The following is a 22,317-nucleotide window of genomic DNA, read 5'->3' as shown; positions in this document are numbered from 1 at the left end:
AACCAGAAAGAACACAGCAAAAAAAAAAAAACAAAACTTGCGAACTTTGAATGTTGAAAGTATTTTTTTAAATGTCCGATAAAATTGTAATTTTACATGGATTCAGTGTAATTCAACTCCTTCTTCATGAATTAAAAAAATGTACAAGAAAAAGAGTTATTTACATAAAACAAATTTACACCTTTCAACTTACGTACACTCACGTAAAAAGTGTAACTTTGTATAAGGCTTATAATTTCACAAAAGCCTTCCTGATTTTTCGCGTAATTTTACAATTGATTGATAAAAAAGTGAAGTTACAAGCTCAATTATCAGCTTTTTACATGCATTCACGTACAAAAGTGTAATTCTGTAAGGAACATGTAATTTTCCGTGATCCTTCCTTCTTTTTATGTAATTTCACAATAAATTAATTTTGATTAAATGCATGTAATTAAACATGAAACCTTCCTCAAGTATTTTAAAATTTAATTAGGCCGATGCAAATATTTTTCAAAGTTTTTGTCTCTCGGCTCTGGCCGGAGTCGAATGGGAGGGGGGGGCTGATTTAACTTAAATTTCTATTAAAATTTTTAAGTTTTTTGAAAAAATATTTTTTTGCACCCTGATTTTTTGGGCCAACTATGAATAGGTATTTGTACTAGCCTTACAAAAACTTAAAAAAGTGTAATTCTGTAAAGTGCATTCAACTTTGCATGAACCTCCCTTTACCTTTTTATGGAGTATTACATTTGATTAATTTGATAATGGAGTTGCCCACTAAAACATGTATTATTTTAACATATTCACGTAAAAAAGTGTAATTCTAGAGGGTGCATGAAATTTTACATGAACCTTTATTTTTTTTCATGAATTTAAACATTTGATAACATTCACGTAAAAATTGTAATTTTGGAAGGTGCACGTAATTTTACATGAACCTTCTTCTTTTTTTAAAGTAATTTTACATTTGATTTATTTTAAAATAGAATTAAACAATAAATAATGTATATTTCAACTTTGACAAAATTGCCATTTATTTGAATTGTACACGCTGATATAACTCCTCAACTATATAAAAATCATTTTTTTTCCCAGTGCAACCAAAAAAACAAATGCAAGTGTCCACCAGCCCCCTTTTAAAGCCATCACATTTCAACCATTGGCACATGCAGGGGAGGGAATGCTTTTGTTTTGTGCACCACCTCTACCAACTCAGCACAGTTCCCAACAACAAACAAACACAAAACTCGGACAAGTCACCTCATAGTCCGGCAGCTAAGCGTTGTGCGGTTTGGAGTTGCTTCATTTCCGCGTTTTTGAAAAAAAAAAACGTGGAAAAACGCCGCAAAAAAAAACAACATTTCACAAACATACACAAGAATTGGTGGTGTTTGGAAACCTGTAAAGGTAAGGGGGAAATTAGAGTAAGGGTAAAACGTGCGTGTTTTGTTTGATAACCTTTTGCTTTCCATGTTGTAATAGAGTAATAGAGTAGGTTGAGGTGAAATTTATTTGTACTAGTATTGGTTTGTATTCTTAACATGAAAAAAAACACAAAAAAAAGTTTTGCGAATTGAAGGTAGTTGAAAGGCAGAATGGCCGGCTGCGAAATTATGAGAAAGTACAAGCTGTATTTGTTTAAATAATTGTGTAACTTATTTTCTTTTTTTTTTTTTTTGAACTAATCTTTCGAGGAAATGCACTTGAAAAATCAACAAACTCCGTCAATCGCCACATTTCCTGTAATGAAAATTAACGCTCTGCACTTGAGACAATCATTTCGAAAAGTAAAGAGCTGATTAAAACTAAAAACTTTCCCATTTACAACCATAATCCACCACCATCGCCGCGCTCATCTAGGCAGAGAAAGGGAAAACGATTGCGACTAATTGTTGGGCTTCACCATCATCCAACTGCAACTGGAGAGGGGAAACCCTCTAATTTAGTTTTCAATTTCCCAAGACGTTCTGTGGCTGGCTGCGACGACAATAGCAGCGGAGAAGCAATTTCTTTTTCCTCCCCTCCCCAAACCCTGCAATTTTCCCCTTTTTCGATCTCAATTGCCTTTTAGTTAGTTGACTTAAATGCCTGATGAGTGACGAAGATGGTGGCAGCGCAGCACCACCACTAGAGTGTACTATGGTAATGGTATATGAATAAAAGTCGGCAAGATATTGGAGGAGGGAAAAGAAGGGAAATTGTGGAGAAAATTAACACCATATGAAAGACACGCGATTAAAAGTCTGCGCCTTTAAGCTTCAGGCTACAAAGATGAAGATGAAGATGACTGTGACGTGATGGAAGTCAATGAATTGAGAATTAAGAGAAAATTCGTTCCACATCTTTTTTTTATCTAGAAGAGAAGGAATAGAAGATTTTCGACGATTCGACGAAAACTCCTACAAAATCACTACAAATCGCTTCTACCTTTTTCTTTGATTTCTTTTTCAGATCAAGGAATGACTTGACTTTCGAAGGTCGTTTTCTAACCATTGTTCACAAAACTGTCCAATTGGGTCCTAAAATTGAGCTTAAATTTGTGATATTATTGTTCACAACAATAAAGCTTATTTTTCCGAGTACAATGACCCTTTGACCACAAAGGATTTTAAATAGATTATTAAATATCAATTTTGAAAAATTAACTTCGCGGCCCTTCTTGACAGAAAAGGTCCTACTTGACAGCTCGTTCCAACATAGTTGATCCATCGAAAAAATGTTGTCTGGTCAATTTGTTTTTTTGCATAAAAAAAAAATTAGTCCAAAATCGTCCAAAATTCGCTATTTTAAATCGTCCAAAATCGCTATTTTAAATTTGTTTTAAATTATATAGAGAAGTACGGGCTAAATTGTGCCGCTCAAATAGATTTTATTAAATGTGCCATTTGTGGATTAGATAAGATTATATTAGATTACATTTTCTAATATTAAATCGAATTTGCAAACGAAAAGTACTTTAGAGAAATTTGGATAAGATGCACTGTTTTTAAGATATACACCCAAAGTTAAAGAACGAGGGGATAGTCCTCACGAAAAGAACGAGAGGAAAGTGCTATTTTGCGAGAGTATAGTCCTCTCGCGTGTTCATTCGATCATTGGAACAGTTCATCCTTTTGAGTGGCTTATATGGACAAATGACCGCCACTTAGTCACCGAACCATGGTGGCCGATACGGCAAAAGCACGGTTCAATATGCCGAAGGTCTTGGGTTCGAGTCTCGGTACCGGTACTTTTTTTTTTTTTTTGAAGATGAACCCATGAGTAAAATACTCTCGGTAGTTTCGGGATTTATCCTCTCAGTCCGCACACAGTACCATTTTACTACCAAATCGTGCTCTTTATGCCGGTGTGACTTTTATGCACACCAATTTTTTTTACTGAAATTCAGTAAAGTTTTACTGAATTTTCATCTACTGAAATTTTAGTAAACGATTCAGTAATTTAGATTTTACTGAATTCCCAGTTAACTGATATTTGTCACTTTGACAGATGATTTACTGAAATTTCAGTAAAATGGTTGTCAAAACAACTGAAATTTCTGCAAAAAAAACGTCAAATTATTTTGCTGAAAATTCAGTAATTTTCTTGTGACAGTTTGACAGATCATTTGCTGAAGATTCAGCAATCGTTCCTGTATTTCAGTTAACTAAATTTGATTTTGATTGTCATTAAAAATGTTTCCAATACTGTTATTCATACATTTATTTCATCAATCGTCCAAACCTAAAAAACAGGTGGTTAGCCTCGTGACATTTGATATTAATATTTTTCTTACCTTGGTTTCTAAAGATCACAATACAAAATAAAAAAAAACACAACATGTTTGAAAGAGGATTTTTTCTCGGCAGCATCCAAACAATAAGTCATAAGTGACATTTCATTTTGACAGATATGCAGTTACTGATTTTTCAGCAATGTTTTTGTTCATTACACAGAAAAAAAAACATGGTAATATTACATCTGGGAAGGGGTACATCTTTTATGTCAGAAAAAAGGTGTAATTTTACTTCTGGAAATGTGTAATTTTACCACTTTTCAGGTGTAATGTCACTTTTTCAGTCTAAACTGAGGTAAAATCACATCATAAAAAGGTAATATTCAACCTTCCAAAATTACAGCTTCCAAATTTACATTATTTTTTTCTGTGTACCGAATTTCAGCAAAAGTGATGATTAATGAATCGCATTCAGTTAATTATTTTACTGAAATGGCAATCCAAAATTTGCTGTGTAGGTTTGAGATTTTTCCGCAAAATTAAGAGTACAAATTATATACGTACGGAATGGTATATAATCATACTGACCGTGTTCAAAGTTTCCAAGAAGAACTTTTCATAAGATATTGAAAAGTTTAAAAAGTTATTAAACTTTATTGAACAAAAGGTTGGTAAATAGCATTATTTTAATTTTTCTTTCGATTCTGGACCTGGATTCTTTGGAGAATTATCCACAAGGAGAAGGTAAAAATAAGTTTTTAAATAATTATTATTATGTGTTTTTGAAATACAGTTTAAATAAATTACAGATTTAAAGGCATTTTAATTTCAACAAATTTCATATAAAATGTGAAAACATTTGATTCGTGCTTCGAATTCAGTTAAAATGCAATATAAATCAATGATTTTATTTTGAAAAAAAAACTAGCTTTAACGAATTTAACTTTATTAAAAAGCAATTTAGAAAAAAAAAGAATTAAATTTTAATAAAAAGCATATAAACTTAATTAACTAAACATCAAAATTATTTTTTTCTTCAAATCGATATCAAAAACCAAAGTGATGGTACATTTGACGTAAAAATAAAGTTTGAACACCTTAAATCTGATTTTAACAAGAAATGCTTCGACTTGATAGTCACCACGGAAATCTAACTAAGAATTGTTAGCGTAACTATTTTTTACTCACTATTGGATTTGTTTTCTTAAATGGTGCATAGACGTTGTGGGTCCTAGCCCAGTAAATGTTTTCAAAATAATAATATTGAGAAAAACCTTACCAGTTGAAAAATATTCCTAAAATAAATTAAAATCCTATAAATGTCACTCCGATTTACGATACTTTTTAATTGCAAACTCGATTTTATTATAAAAATTGCCCTCGACCTTTTTTTGGTAAGATTTAAATTTTTTAATTGCAAATTATGTGATCGTACTTCGGGACCATTCATAAACCACGTGGACACTTTTTGAGAATCTGTTACCCCCCCCCCCCCTCGTGGACAATTGTCCATACAAAAAAATCTTTTTTGTATGGACCGTGGACAATCGCCAGATCCCCCCCCCCCTAAAGTGTCCACGTGGTTTATGGATGGTCCCTTCTCTATTGTTAGAAAAATGCGGGATTCCTTTAAAAAATGTAAAAGAACATCAAAAATAATGAAAAATACGGTTTTGGGAAATTGTATTTTTTTTTAAAAGTGATTATTTTGGTATCGGCGTTTCTCCGTTTACCTTTTTTTTCTTGAAAAAATCTTCAATTTTGCCGAAGACACCAAATTGATCAGAAAATTTTTTCCCCTTAAACATATCAAAAAATTAAAAATTTAAAAACCAGGTTTACCCGGACACCAACCAAATCGATCAGGAAATTCCTTCGAAATAAACAGATTTTAATTTTTATTTTTATTTGTAATTTGTTTGTTTATTTGTAACGATAGCATGTTAGTGTATACACTTTGCTTGAGGTCAAGGAAGTAACGGTAAAGGAAATTACAATGGATAGTTCGATAAATCAAACAAATTATAGCTTATTCAAACTACAGAAAGAACAGTGACAGAAGGCTCAATATTTACGAATATTTACGTACCATATTTGTATGGACATTTGCCAAAATCACATGTAGACTTGCATGGATGAACCAATGACACAAAATGGCTCCTTTGATAATAAAATCTTCGCAGTATTTAAGCTAAATGAAAAAAAAGACAAAAAAAACAAAATCTGCTAATTTCGTAGAAAGTTGCTCTTGGAGACGAAGATTGCATCGGATTACAGACTGGACTTCGTCATGTGTATGTAATGATTTTCTACAAAAAGTTGTCCAAGAATTTACTTGCTCAGACCCTGGGTGCAGAATAGTGGTTCGCAAAACGGCCTCAATTTTGATCTGTCAAACTGAGTATTGTTATCGATCATAAAAAAATGTTTTTTTTTTCAAGAATGATTTTTTTTTACTTTTTAGGACCTGCAGTTGAAGTCAAGAAATCTTAAAAAAGTTGAAGGCGAGATCGTCATTTTTTTTAATTATGAATTGAAGTTGTTTGTATAGTTGATGCGGTTATATCCATACAGAAGCTGTGTTAATCTTGATTTGATTCACACACACACACACACACACACAATTTTCCAGCAAAAATATCAAAAACTGGCCAAAATGAAACACAATCAACAAAACATAAAACAGCTAATTTATCAATAAGAAACAAGTCATGCTTGTGCTTGAACATCATCCTAATGTATAGATGTAAACAAAGTGGGATCATTCGGAAATCACGTTACGCATTCGCTCTATTCATCACCTAGCTCAAACCCTCAACACCAGCCCTTCATCTCACAATGAGGATTATGACAAGTATTGAGAAAATGGCAAAAGCGCGGATGTCCCACTTTTTAAGGAGATAACGTTTAAAAAGTTCATTTTATTCTGATGGCAGTAATAGTGACCCATCCACATGTCTGTGGAGCTTAATCACAAACCTCTAGCATTGGGCGTTGAAATGGAAAGCGCGGAAATTGGATCGGATCGGCTATATTAAGACTTTCAATATCTCTGTCACGACGAAGTAGATGCTGCCGGAATCGGACTGGAATCAATTAGGCAAATGAGTGCGGCATGATTAACAAATTAAACGAGCCTCAAGGGTTACCCACAACCGGTTCGATATGCCAAGTTTGGTGAGGTGTATTAAGCGCACTGAATGGTTCGGAGATTACGGTTACAATTTATTACCGGAGATGAACGAGTGCTCAAGCACACTCCCACTCGCTGCAAACTTTGTTCGCGTCCAGCTGATCTTACCAGGTATCGTGGATCGTAATATCAATTTGGTAACTGGTTGGTAGCAGGGGCGTTCACCTCAAGCTAATGGTGTCATCAACTTAAGTGAAACCAGAGACTGTAAGTTGAGATCTTCGATTCGCTGACCTCATCACAGTTCATCAAATCAAATACACAAATTCTTCACAGTAATCCTGAACACGTTTCAACCATATGTCCCGCATGTTCCGAACTTGAAGCAAAAGGGCTTCCCAAAGAAGGTTTGCCGGCATGTTTATTTAAATCCATATTCCGAAAGCGTCCCGGCCAGTGGAGTCGTCTCGTTCTAACGAACAACAACAAAAACAGGCAACTCGAAACCTCCTGCCTGTGCTGCGCACACATGTGTTGAGCAAATTGTTTTTATTTACCCCGCGGGACGCCGCCAACGTCGCGGTGTGTGTCTTCAAGAACAACGCTCGAAAGTCGCAAGGAGTCGCGCCGTTGATTTACATAACAAAACCGACTCAAGTGGAAAGGCGCACGGGCTAATGGGACGGAACGGGCCCCGGTTGAGCGAAGTCAGTCACTCGGCCTCTCGGACTTTGGAGCTAATACAGGTCATTTTTTGTACACAAATTGGATCAAAGTCAAAAGTCCCCGTGGATAAGCTTCGCGAAGCCGTACCTCGTTGATCTTGACGTTCAAGGTCAAATCGATACCGAGGTCGCACCTATCGCTTCTTGAAGTTCTGCGTGCACCTGACCTACAGCTATGACGCGCGTGCTGAACGCGTGCCGCATGTCGTAGGATCTCCAGGCGAAGAAATGCGATCGCAAGAAGGGGGGGGGGGGGGCGGCAGCGTTGTTCTGCCGGAAGACATTCGTTACATCTGCCGGATCCTACACTCTGTAGGGCCGAGCTAATTATACCGGGGAGTCACGGCTACCCGAGCAGAATTGCTTCTAACTCATCGCGGCGACTGCTCGGCATCAACGACGACGACTTAATGACTCTTGTGCAGAACTACATGTGTTGTACATACACTAAAAGCCATCGACGACGACGCGCGGGATTCAGCTTTCTTTGTGCACTTTTTCCGGCCTTGTTGTTTTCCACGGTTGTAGAAGACGTAGCAGCCGGGAGTTCAGTCTATAATGTGTGGGATCACGTGCCAACGTGCTGCCGTTGATGGGCCCATGTCTGGTCACACCCGGCCATTGCCGTCCGGACGCCAACATCTATATGTACGTAGTGTGTTGTTCAGGGATTTACGATGCAATATCATTTAATGAGATTGGCGCTACAAGCGCTCTATACAACATCTAAGGTGGTAGGTACACGGGCACGAGCGCCGATCAACGAGGGCGTGTTTCGACGAAGATCGGCTTAGATTAGAGGAGGCGAGCTGATTTGTGGAAGAAATTGGCCGTGGCCGCTGATGGGAATGCTGTCGATAACGCTGTTGAAACGAGGGTAGATCAGATACCGCAGGTAGGTATCAATGGTGATCTACATGGACTTAAATTTGCTTGTCTATCGCTGTGCCAACTAACGGTCGGTTCGAGTTACTAACCGAGACGTATCGTTTGCTTGTGACGAATACTTGTCCTTTAGTCACATTAAATTGAGAAGAAATTGGCAGGAATTCGCCCTAAGCCATACGGGAAAAAATACAAATTCAAATCAAATTGTTCAAAAACATATTTTCCTGTTGATTGAGCTAAAAAGTTTAGTCAATTTAACCAATTTGAAATAATAAGTATTTTTTCTTTTTATTTACATTTTAGTATTTATGTTTTTTTTAACATCTTTCTATTTTTGGCTGTATTTTTGCTGTGTTTGAGCTGTATTTTTGCTGTATTTCTGCTGTGTTTCTGTTAAATTTTTGCTGTATTTTTGCTGCATTTTAACTGTAATTTAACTCATTTTACTGCCCCTGATCGCATAAATGTCCCATATGCATTTTCATTGATTTCGAGTTTTTGATACAGTTTGGTTCAAAAAAGCCTATAGCATCCAGTATTTTGTTCTAGAAATCAGGAGGAAATCCAGTTATTTCGCGAAAACTTAACACGTAGTTTTAAGTATGGGACAAACTTCAAATGCGTTTTTCTCAGCTTGCTGTTTTTGCACATGGGACATTTATGCGAACATGGACAGTTAAGCTATATTTTAGCTGTATTGTATTTAAGCTGTATATTTACTGTAACTTTGCTGTATTTTTGCTGGTTTTTTGCTTTACTATGGTCATGGCCAAGTCCTGTCAAAACGGGGGTACTAATACATACATATTTTTGCTGTTTTTTTTGCTGTAATTTTGCTGTATTTTAGCTGTATTTTTGCTGCATTTTTGCTGTATTTTTGCTGTATTTTTGCTTTATTTTGCTGGTTTTTTGCTGTTTTTTTGCTGTAATTTTGCTGCATTTTTGCTGTATTCTTGCTGTAATTTTGCTGCATTTTTGCTGTATTTTTGCTGTATTTTCGCTGTACTTTCGCTGTATTTTTGCTGTATTTTTGCTGTATTTTTGCTATATTTTTGCTGTATTTTTGCTGTATTTTTGCTGTATTTTTGCTGTATTTTTGCTGTATTTTTGCTGTATTTTTGCTGTATTTTTACTGTATTTTTGCTGTATTTTTGCTGTTTTTTTGCTGTATTTTTGCTGTATTTTTGCAGTATTTTTCGCTGTATTTTTGCTGTATTTTTGCTTTATTTTGCTGGTTCCCGCATAAAAATGTATGATGATTTGCACTGTTAAAACCATCCAATTACAATACATCCCGCATAAAGATTTCTGATGAACTTACAGTAAATTTTAACGTTACAAAACGATAAAATATATTGTCATTTTGACAGTGTTTTAACAGTAGACAGCATCGTTTTTTAAGATAATTTGCGTCGTATTTTGGGATTTTACCATAAAAAAGGGGGGTTGTTATGCACCGGTACCATAAAAATTTCGAATTTTTTCCATACATTTTTTTTCCAAATACGACGCATTTTACTGTTAATCTAATGTTGCATTTTTCATTCAAAAACTTGCCCTGACTATAGAAAACATCATACATTTACAACAAATACAGTAACCATTACAATGGATTTCACAGTAAATGTATAGTTCTTCAAGATTTTTTCCCTGCTAAATAGTACTGTTTAAACTATATTCGTACATTGAAATAAATAATAACTACAGCAAGATTTATTGTACTTTAATTTTATTTATGGTATGTTTTACGGTATTTTCCTTAAATTAAAAGTATGTTTTATTTTATTTTAGTTTCATTTACACTGTTTTTTTTTAATTGAACTTCAGAAATGAAACAATTTATTAGAAACAAAGCAAGCTTTTCTTATTACTCATCACTAACAACTCCCGTCAGGATTTTCGTCACGAGAAGTCCGTCCAGCATCTCGCCATTCAGGAAGGGTTTCCTTCACGGTCGCGGTCGAGTTGAAACTGTCGTTGGGCTCCTTCCGACGTTTTCTTTCGTAATTCCGCTTCAAGCTGTCGGCCAAAAGCTCCGTTTTGTCGAGACTGCAAATGTAAAAAAAACACAATTAGAATCAAATTACACAGCCTGCATCCCACACAACTTACGCCCACTTCTTCATCTTCAAATGTCCTGCTGCTTCAGGAGTTAACGTTGCCACCAAGAAAGGAAATATGATGGCAAACTGGAATGTCCGCATTTCACGTCTACGTGCATCCGCGTTGGAACTAGTAGACTCTGTAATCGAAAAAAAAGCAATACGTTAAAAATAGGTAACCTAAAAGAAAACACATCGGCCTGCCCAAGCAAGCCACGGAAAATGTCTGCTGCTACAAAGGAGAAAAGCTCGGAACTTAACCTCAAAGGTAAATTGTTGGACTAACGAAGCAACCCATTCAAGCAATCGAAGCAACCATCAATCATGCAAGCATTCATTCACCATTCTACTTCTGACACTCGAACAAGCAAGAATCAAATAAATTTAGCTCTCACGAAATACAACATAAATAAACCAAATGAACTTTTTGACAGGTGTCAGTGCCGGGACTCAAAACTTTGTTCCGGTTGTTCCGTTTCGCATGGACACAAACACGGTTAGGAGCACGACAAGGACACGGCCACGGGAATGGCCAGGAACAGGCACCTACACGGCCAGGGACACGAAAACGGCCAGAAGCACAGACACGAACACGGTCAGGAGTTCGGACAAGGACACAGCCTAGAGCACGGCCACGGGAACGACAACTACGTGGTCAGTTGCGCGTACACGAACACGGACAGATGCACACTTATCCGAAAAAATCGGGTTTTGACGTTTCGCGCAATCGGAAGCAAATTCAAATTCAAAAGAAATGCTAAGTCGTGAAAACGACACCTGTCAAACCACTGAGTTCTTTGAGCTCATTTGCTACGTCACAGTTTTCTTGCCTACTGCGGAGTGGGATTCCGCCCCGTGGCTCTATCCTTTTCCAATAGAATAAAATGTCAAATACTCACACGAAGATGTTCGAACTCCTCGTAGCTTTTCCAGATCGAGCACTTGGCATCTTGGAGGCCTCCATTCGGAATGGATTATTGACGGTGGCCGGAAATGTCCGCAATATGCGCCGGGTCTGCGTTTCCACTGCGGGTTTTGTCCCGTAACCGAACAGCTCCACACGCCCACTGAAAGACACAAATAATACAAAAAAAAAGCTTGACAATTTTTCGAAGCAGGTCATGGCAACAACCTGCTGTTGCTTCAGGGGGATTCCGCCCTCTCCAAAATTAATAAAACTCCAAAAACTTACCCAAATGTGAGAAAAATCCGCCATCCCGGAGATGTTCCGGTTCGTTCACCCGGCGGATTTGATGACGGAAGTTATTTTTCATAAGCACACGCGAGTAAAACTTGATTTCGATTCGAAACTGCAGCCAACACGGCCAACACGAAACATGAATGAACACGCGCGAGAGAAAAGTTTGACAGCTCGCAGCTCGCTCAATCATGGTGCGTTCGTTTCAAGAGCGTCGGCTGCACAGTTTCTGTATAATGGTGCGTTCGTTTTATGATTCTTATTTATTGCTTTTTTACGAGTTTTTTAAATTTATTTCGCAATAATGTTTAAATGTTTAAATGTTTAAATGTTTAAATGTTTAAATGTTTAAATGTTTAAATGTTTAAATGTTTAAATGTTTAAATGTTTAAATGTTTAAATGTTTAAATGTTTAAATGTTTAAATGTTTAAATGTTTAAATGTTTAAATGTTTAAATGTTTAAATGTTTAAATGTTTAAATGTTTAAATGTTTAAATGTTTAAATGTTTAAATGTTTAAATGTTTAAATGTTTAAATGTTTAAATGTTTAAATGTTTAAATGTTTAAATGTTTAAATGTTTAAATGTTTAAATGTTTAAATGTTTAAATGTTTAAATGTTTAAATGTTTAAATGTTTAAATGTTTAAATGTTTAAATGTTTAAATGTTTAAATGTTTAAATGTTTAAATGTTTAAATGTTTAAATGTTTAAATGTTTAAATGTTTAAATGTTTAAATGTTTAAATGTTTAAATGTTTAAATGTTTAAATGTTTAAATGTTTAAATGTTTAAATGTTTAAATGTTTAAATGTTTAAATGTTTAAATGTTTAAATGTTTAAATGTTTAAATGTTTAAATGTTTAAATGTTTAAATGTTTAAATGTTTAAATGTTTAAATGTTTAAATGTTTAAATGTAATTGTAATTTTATTTGGCAACGATATCATGTTAGTCAGACTTTTTATCAGGGTAAGGAGGTGTACAAACCGGAAAATGTTAAAATGTAAAAAAATGTAGAATGGTGAAAATGTCAAAATGTAAAAACTTCGACATTTCAAAATGTAAAAATGTAAAATGGCATTTTGATTTTTTATGATCTTGAATTTTAAAAATTATTATATTTATTTTTTTTCACGGTTGGGCGTGTTGGCAATTGTTTACGCTCTATACAAAAAAAGTGTGTGGACACCTAACCTATAAAAACCTAAAAGAAGCAAACGCAAAATAAACTTTAAACACTGAGGGTTGAGACACAAAACTTGTCTGTGGTTGAGTGTTCACATTAAAACAGTGCACTTTATCAAAATATCACATATGACTATTAAAAATTCAATTTGGCATTGAAATTTTATTTCTGGTATTTTAAAATTAATTCTCAATACTTACCGAGTTTAACTTTTTTTTTATCCTTAGAACGAAACGAAAACGAATTTGACTTTAGCTGTCGGCCACAATTGCTAGTACCAACCACTAGTGTCTTCCTTTATCTACAAGGACTTCGCCACCCTGGGCTCCTATGTGTACGAGAGTATGTCACGGAGCGAAGGCACCGAAACCCCATACTGACACTTAGAATTTCAGGGTGCCCGCTGCGGGATCTGAACCGGCGATCTCTGGTATGTGAATTAAGTGCGCGGTCCGATAAATCCACACGGAAGGACAATCTTGAATCCTTAGAACCTTGCAAATATTTTTCAAACTTTATGTCCCCCTCTTCAAAATCGGCTCGAAAAATCAGGAGGTATAAAAATCAGCAGCTTAACTTTTTATGGAATTAGAAGTCTAATCAACTGATAACAATTTCAAATGCATTTCCTGCGTTGATAAACATATTTAGCATGATTGAGCGCGTCTAAAAATATATTTAAAAACAAACTTTTTTTTTGCGAAAGAACATAATTTCTGAAATACTTAAATATTTTGAAAACTAAAGATTGCAAAACAATTGAACTGGTGTAAAATGCATTTTAAAACACTTTTTTCATTCAAATATTGAATCCGTTTGAAGCTTGCGTATTTTATATTTCAAAGGATAACAATTTTTCATTACGTAACTAAAATTGAACTTACTGTGAAAAAAAATGTCAAAAAATACATCATCGTATTTTCTCTATCAAAACCACGCAATTTACTGTACCGATACATTTTACGATAGCTTATTTTTTGAGACTGTATAAGATTACATATAACAAAACCATCCAACTTGCTGTAATCATGAATTTTAAGGTAGCTCTACCGTCATTCCAATAAAGATCGAAAAAGTCAACAATAAACTTACTATAGATATTATAATATCTATTGTAACTGCATGGTTTTAACAGTGCAAATCATCATATAATTTTATGCGGGATATTACAATATTTATGGTAAGTTTATTGTTGACTTTTTCGAACTTTACTGGAATGGCGATGAAGCTACTATACAATTCATGGTTACAGATAATTGGAAGGTTTTGTTATTGGAAATGTTATAAATGGAAACAATAAAACTATCGTAAAATTCATGAATACAGCAAATCTTATGGTTTTTGTATTGGAAATCTCATAATGCATTTTTTCCAATTTTTTGTTACATTACGTTCATTGTAATGTTATAGTTGCGTAGTGTGAACTTTTTTAACGATTTTTTTTTTAAATATAATAAAAGTATTTAAAACGAGTTATATTTCAAATACAAAACTTCACAAACGATTTTGTGAAAAACTCAAATCAAATCAAATTATTTTAAAAACTTAAGCATTAAAACATTAATTATTTAACTGTTCCCACACAAAAAAATATTAAAATATTAATTTATTAATATATTGATATATTAATATATTAATATATTAATATATTCAAAAAATCAAATTATTCGCTCTACAGCATTGACTTGGCGTTCTCGATTGCGAGATTCCTACTCGAAACTAGGTGTCCGAAGGTTTGATTGTTGAGGCAATTGCAAACCTCTTTTTACACCTTAGTCTCCATCCATCCCGGGATTCGAACTGACGACCTTTGGATTGTTAGTCCAACTGCCTACCAGCGACTCCACCGAGACAGGACCCAGGGAGACGACTCCTACACCTGGACTGAGCTAACGACCTAACCTTTTTAGGTTAGTCCGGGGCCAACATTTACTTCCCGTCCGACGGAAGGCGTGATCAGACAAATCTCGTCTCGAAAAATGCCACCGGGACCGTCTGGGATCGAACCCAGGCCGACTACCCACTACACCACGGTCCCGGACATATAATATATTATAATATATAAATATATTAATGTATTAAAATATTTAAATAATAAAATATTAAAATATTAAAATATTAAAATATTAAAATATTAAAATATTAAAATATTAAAATATTAAAATATTAAAATATTAAAATATTAAAATAATAATATATTTATATATTAATATTATAACACATTAATATATTAATATATTACACTCAAACCCCGATGGTTTGACACCAACTGTTGTCAAACGAACGGGGCAACGTTTTAGTTTGACACTTTTACACGGAGTTCACACACACTACCAAACGTTTGTTTTGATAGTGTGCGTGAGCGCCGTGTAAAGTGACAGTTCGTCACTTTTTAGTTTGACTTTGACCAACCAACGGGGTACAAACTAAAAAAGTGTCAAACGAAAAAGTGACCAACCACCGGGGGTTGAGTGTCATATATTATATATTAATATATTAATATATTAATATATTAATATATTAATATATTAATATATAAATATATTAAAATATTAATTAAAATTAAAATATTAAAATATTAATACATTTAAACATTTAAACATTTAAACATTAAAACATTAAATCATTAAAACATTTAAACATTTAAACATTTAAACATTTAAACATTTAAACATTTAAACATTTAAACATTTAAACATTTAAACATTTAAACATTTAAACATTTAAACATTTAAACATTTAAACATTTAAACATTTAAACATTTAAACATTTAAACATTTAAACATTTAAACATTTAAACATTAAAACATTAAATCATTAAAACATTTAAACATTTAAACATTTAAACATTTAAACATTTAAACATTTTAATATTATAACATTTTAACATTTTTACTCAAAAATAGAAAAGGCATAAAATGATAAGGATCCCAAAATGAACACACCATGACACCTGACGTCGTCGCCTGAACCGTACGACGCTCCCAAACGAACGCACCATGGTTGAGCGGGTTGAGCAAGCTGTCAAATTTTTTCACTCGCGATGCATGTTCGATCCTGTTTGTGTTGGCCGCAGTTTCAAAAGTTTTAATCGAAATGAAATCGCGTGTGCTTGTGAAAAACCAAACTCCCGGCGTCAAATCTGCCGGGTGACTGATCCGGGAGGGAGAAGAGGATTAGTGTCAGCAACTTTTGGTGAGTATTTGGATCGGTGAAGAACATTAATGCGTCCGCAATTTGGGGTAGATTCCGTCGCCATCGTCGTCGTTTGAAGTAGGTACGTGTGTTTTGGTACTTCTTCCGGACCGGTTTGGAAGAAGTTACCAGATGCGTCCGGGATTTGTGCCAGATTCTGTTGTCGTCGTCCTTCCGGACCGGTTTGGATAAAAGTTGCCAGATGCGTCCAGGATTTGTGCCAGATTCCGTCGTCGGTCGTGTGTGGGTGCGTGTTTTTGAACTTCTTCCGGTTCCAAAGAAGTTGGCAATCGCGTCCGAGATTTGTGCATCGTCATCGCCGACGTTTGTAGTGTTTGTGTGTGGTTATGTTTTGTATGAATTTCTTCCGAAACGGTTTGAAAGAAGTTGCCAGTCGCGTCCGATTGTTTATGCCGCTCACACGTTCCGTCGTCGCCGTTTGAAGTGTATCCAGCCCCATTTTTATAGCCCTCTTAGGAAATACTTTTTTCTATTTTACAGGATCCTCAATCGTCAACGAATCGGAAGAGCTCCGGGATGTAAATATCAGGCGTTTCGTGAAATTTGGAGATGGCCGAATCCCTCCTGCAGCAGCAGCAGATGTTTGTCATGGTCTGATGCACTAAGTGATTTGTTTAAATTTTCAAGATTCTTTTTTTTTCGCAAACGTCAAACCATAAAAATTATTGCCGGATCTTTATGGAAGAGATTCGGCACCAGTTTGTACTGATTTGACGTTTGCTGAGGGTGTCGAAAAGATTGACTAAGTCAACTGTTTGCAAAAAAACAATGGTTTGCTTGGGTAACTTTCTTAAGTTTATTTCGTGTGTTTTTTTTTTCTTTTACAGGAGGCATTTGCAAATCCTGAAAATTTAAAATAAAAAAACGAAGGTATAAAAAAATAAATTAGAAACTGTGGGTTCAAAAATTCAAATACAGTCTGCATTCGATTTGATAATTTGAGAAATTTAAAATAAAGGGCTTAAATAAATTTCAAATTCAATAGCCAAAGTTTTTGTTTAAATATCTTGAATAAAAGCATTTAAGAATCTCAGAACAGAATCTGCGAATTTTGATCGGGGGGGTGAATAGAGCGGTTCAAAAGCGGAACCGTTTTGAACTGCAAAGCGGAGCCGTTTTACTGTTCGCCAGAAGCAGCAAGTATTGTAACCATTCATTAGGGAAATTATTGTAAAAACCAAATATGGTTTGTTGATTTTCTTTTTCTTTTGATACAGCGAACCTTTTGTAATTATTCTCGGAATCACCATATCCATTACCAGTAAAGTTGTCGTATAGCCATTCTTTTTCCAATGGACCCACTTCTTACTGGCTAATTCTCCCTTTTCAGCGCTCATCCGGAGGTCGTCTCCAACAATTGATTCCGCCCGAATTGTGGGCACGATTCGCTTTTTCTAGTACAAAACGTTATTTATTAAGACTTGTACTTTGTCTCAAAATGGGCACTGTACTTCCTAGAGCTCTTGCTTACATTTTGTTCCAAACCGACTTCGCAAACCTTCATCCACTTCTGACGCAGTAATTTGTCTTCCGAAAACTTGAAAAAATGCGCACAGAAGATTTCAAAACAAATTATTCAAGTGCAAAGAAAAGTCACGCTTGTGCTCATTCGAAAATCACGTTACGCATTCTCTCGTCTCATCCCCCAGATTTTGATTATTTAAATTAAGATTTTTCTTAACTTAATTGTCTTCTCATTTATTAACACTAACAATACCAGCAAATCAATCCGGAGTATCCAGTCGACAAAAGGTACCGGCGGACAGACTGAACACACCACGGCATCACCCACCCGAGGGGGAACAGGAACCGGTCTCGATCGAGGGTTTCAAAAGGAATCGAAAGCGAAAGAAAACGTCGTGGAAGGATTCCTTTTGGCGATTTGCAAAAACTGAAGAAGGCGTTAACAATTCATGAACAAATAAACAAAGTGGTTCAATGTTGAATATAAATAGCATACTATGAATAACAATAAAACTACTGTAAAATTTACTTTATTTACTATATATTTTAATGTCCGAAAATAGTTTTCACAGTAGCATTTAGTGGGGAATAAACCATAAAGAATTATAATTTTACTGTGTAATTCATTGTAATGCTTATTAGTTTTATTGTCCGCATATAGTTTTTACCGCATCATTTAGTAGATAAAAACCATGAAGAACTGTAAATTGACTGTGCAATGCATTGTAATGCTTGCTGTTTTTATTATTAATGTATGATGTTTTCTATAGTCAGGACGAGTTTTTGGATGAAAAATGCAACATTAGATTAACAGTAAAATGCGTCGTATTTGGAAAAAAAATGTATGGAAAAATTTTTAAATTTTTATGGTACCGGTGCATAACAACCCCCCTTTTTTATGGTAAAATCCCAAAATACGACGCAAATTATCTTAAAAAACGATGCTGTCTACTGTTAAAACACTGTCAAAAAAACAATATATTTTATCGTTTTGTAACGTTAAAATTTACTGTAAGTTCATCAGAAATCTTTATGCGGGTTTTTTCTGGTTTTTTCCTTTTTTGCTGTAATTTTGCTGCATTTTTGCTGTATTTTTGCTGTTTTTTTTTGCTGTAATTTTGCTGCATTTTTGCTGTATTTTTGCTGTATTTTCGCTGTATTTTCGCTATACTTTCGCTGTACTTTCGATGTATTTTTGCTGTATTTTTGCTGTATTTTTGCTGTATTTTTGCTTAATTTTTGCTGTATTTTTGCTGCATTTTTGCTGTATTTTAGGTGTATTTTAGGTGTATTTTTGCTGTATTTTAGCTGTATTTTAGCAGTATTTTTGCTGTATTTTTGATGTATCTTTGCTGTATTTTTGCTGTATTTTTGCTGCATTTTTGCTGTATTTTTGCTGTATTTTTGCTGTATTTTTGCTGTATTTTAGCTGTATTTTAGCTGTATTTTAGCTGTATTTTTGCTGTATTTTTGCTGTATTTTTGCTGCATTTTTGCTGTATTTTTGCTGTATTTTTGCTGTATTTTTGCTGTATTTTTGCTGTCATTTTGCTGTCTTTTTGCTGTCTTTTTGCTGTATTTTTGCTGTATTTTTGCTGCATTTTTGCTGTCTTTTTGCTGTATTTTTGCTGTATTTTTGCTGTATTTTTGCTGTATTTTTGCTGTCTTTTTGCTGTATTTTTGCTGTATTTTTGCTGTGTTTTTGCTGTATTTTTGCGATATTTTTGCTGTATCTATGCTATATCCTTGCTGTATTTTTGTTTTATTTTTGCTTTAGTTTTGCTTTAGTTTTGCTATAGTTGTGCTGTATTTTTGCTGTATTTTTGCTGTATTTTTGCTGTAGTTTTGCTGTATTTTTGCTGTATTTTGCTGTATTTTTGCTGTATTTTTGCTGTATTTTTGCTGTATTTTTGCTGTATTTTTGCTGTATTTTTGCTGTATTTTTGCTGTATTTTTGCTGTATTTTTGCTGTATTTTGCTGTATTTTGCTGTATTTTTGCTGTATTTTTGCTGTATTTTTGCTGTATTTTTGCTGTATTTTTGCTGTATTTTTGCTGTATTTTTGCTGTATTTTTGCTGTATTTTTGCTGTATTTTTGTATTTTTGTATTTTTGTATTTTTGTATTTTTGTATTTTTGTATTTTTGTATTTTTGTATTTTTGTATTTTTGTATTTTTGCATTTTTAATTTTTTAAAAGACAACTATAAAAATAACCCTACAGCAACTCAATACTTCCGCATTCCCAAGCGCCCAAAATTCGTCACCAAAGAGCACGATTCCGCCACGAATGAGTCACACACAATTTGTCACCGACTGACCGACGACACACAACGCTCGTGCACTCTCATGTCCGTCAACCGTCCTCCATCGCTGCGATCCGCGATCCAAAATTAGAGATGATGTGACTAATTGGAGTTCTGAATTGAAGTTAACTCGACAACGCCAACAACAGCCACCGCACATAACTTTGGCGCGAGCTTAAGCTCGCGGTCAAATTGATGAAATTTAAACTCACGATCATCAGATGGTTCCCTAGGGTGATACCGCCGCGGTTACGACTGTAGACATGTGGCCCGCAGGACAACCCTGACGACCCAGTTGTGCGGGGATTTTAAAGACTAAACAAATAACGCTGGTTGGCATTCTTCTGGACTTAAGCTGGCTCGCGAAAACATTCCTTCTCTTAATTACTGGTCTGCTGGCGAGCCAGCAGCAGCTGCTTTGTACCATATTTCACACCCTTCCAGAAGGGAAGAAAACAGCTCGGGCACCATGAAATTGGGATGAATTCCTCGAATAGCTGGGGCGAACGTACTTTCTTCGAAACGATTTAAACGAACCCGCGCGCGTCTCGTTGGACAGTCCACCGATCCGCCGCGTGGGACACCGTAATTGGTGGTTTTGAATTGGCTATACTTAGAGGGGGTTCGCGGGGTCTGCTAAGACACGCGTGGTCATTTCGGTGAGAGGTCGAACGGATCACGCGCGGTTGCTACCGAGTTGACTCTCGAGAGGTACCGAGACCCGCGTTTTGGGGCCAAAACGTTTCTGTATGTATATCGGAACGGGCCGCACAAACAATCCAAACAACCGATCGTTTATGTATAATTTCGTGTAATTATGATAAATGATCGGTTACACAAAACGGCTTCATTCGGCGGCGTCATGCGAGCTCGTTTCACGGAGAAGGTTCGGGGCGAGGCTTCGTAATGAGTCCCTAGTTGGTTTAAGCCAAGAATCTACCGATCGTTTGGGTCATCCAGCAAGGACACTACCCTCACTAACTCAACGAATGTTTAGAATAACTTTTCAACTGCACCCACACTGAGTGCCTCCGACACAGGTTACAGACCTAACAAGACCCATCCCAACCGTCGCCGTCAATTTGCGTAAGATTCGATCCTACGCGGCGGGGTTTATCTTGCCCAAGAAGCGTAGATCACCGGCAACACAATTTTGATCTTAGCCTCAAGAGCCGGTGCCATTATGATGTTCGCGTCAACTGCGAGGAGGAGGAGGAGAATGTCTTCTTGGCGACATGATGTTCAGCGCGGGCGAATCTCTTGCGTTGCGAAACAGCTCAATGGTTACACGGGGTTTATTTTGTATACCCCACATACAGCATAAATAACGATAATGTTACCGTACTGAAACGTTACCGCAACACGGGGTTGGAAATAACGTTATTATGAGAAAAAAATATCAAATGCCTTTGGTTTTGTTAGTCTTACTACGATTTTGAGCCGTTTTGAAAGTCCAATACCCGTTGGCCGGCAGCGAAGCTACGGGAAAGTATAATACGGGAAAGTATAATATAAAAAAAATGTTTACCGTTATTTAGACCCAGTGAAAAACTATGATTTAACTCGAAAATGAATAATTTCTCGTCGGAGTAGCGCCAAAGTCGCTGGTGGTTTCCTGAACAAAACAAAGAGCTGTCACAGTCCCTGCGAAATACGTTGGCTTGACATCGGACGGTCAGCTAAAAAGTAGCTACAGGTATGTCGCAAGATAAACAACTTTTGCGCGAAAGAGCAAGCAAAGTTCTGATGTAAAACATCCACTCCGTGGTTTGAATGTGTTGGTAAATTTTCGACTAGCAAGCCTTATGTTGATAATATTCCACCATGTCTTGTAAAATGTATATTTTATGAACATCAAAAATTTCCTCCAAAGTTACTTCAAACACATTAGTGATTGGAACGGTATTAGCTGGGATTCAGACTTTGTAAGAAAATCAGTTGAGCAGTTCTCTACGGAATCGGTCATTTTTCTTTAATTTTATTTTATATTTTTTAATCCTTTTTGGTGCCTTCGGTATGACCAAAGAAACCATTTTGCATCATTAGTTCGTTCATATAATTTTTTACACAAATTTGGCAGCTGTCCATACAAAAATGATGTGTGAAAATTCAGAAATCTGTATCTTTTGAAGGATTTTTTTATCGATTTGGTGTCTTCAGTAAAGTTGAAGATATGGGTATGGACTACACTGAAAAAAAATGATAAACGGTAAAAAAATTGTCGATTTTTAATTTCACTTTTTGTCACAAAAACTCTATTTGCAAAAAACACTATTTTTTGGTATGTTTTAGAGGACATCAAATGCCAACTTTTCAGAAATTTCCAGAATGGGCAAAAATTCCTTGATTTTTTTGAATCAATACAGATTTTTTTCAAAAAATCGAATTTGCAATCAAAAAGTACT

The 22,317-nt window shown here is 35.3% G+C and overlaps 1 protein-coding gene across 5 annotated transcripts in view; it reads right to left on the bottom strand.

Moving 5' to 3' along the window:
- Nucleotides 1-22,317, bottom strand: part of LOC6042217 (spectrin beta chain, non-erythrocytic 1) — a 174,208-nt gene that overhangs the window by 82,755 nt on the left and 69,136 nt on the right. The gene's annotated exons all lie outside the window — the stretch shown is intronic.

Source organism: Culex quinquefasciatus, chromosome 3, assembly GCF_015732765.1.
Source record: "Culex quinquefasciatus strain JHB chromosome 3, VPISU_Cqui_1.0_pri_paternal, whole genome shotgun sequence".
Lineage (NCBI taxonomy): Eukaryota > Metazoa > Arthropoda > Insecta > Diptera > Culicidae > Culex > Culex quinquefasciatus.
The sequence above is the reverse complement of the archived record's forward strand: the minus strand, read 5'-3'. Positions and strand labels throughout refer to the sequence as shown.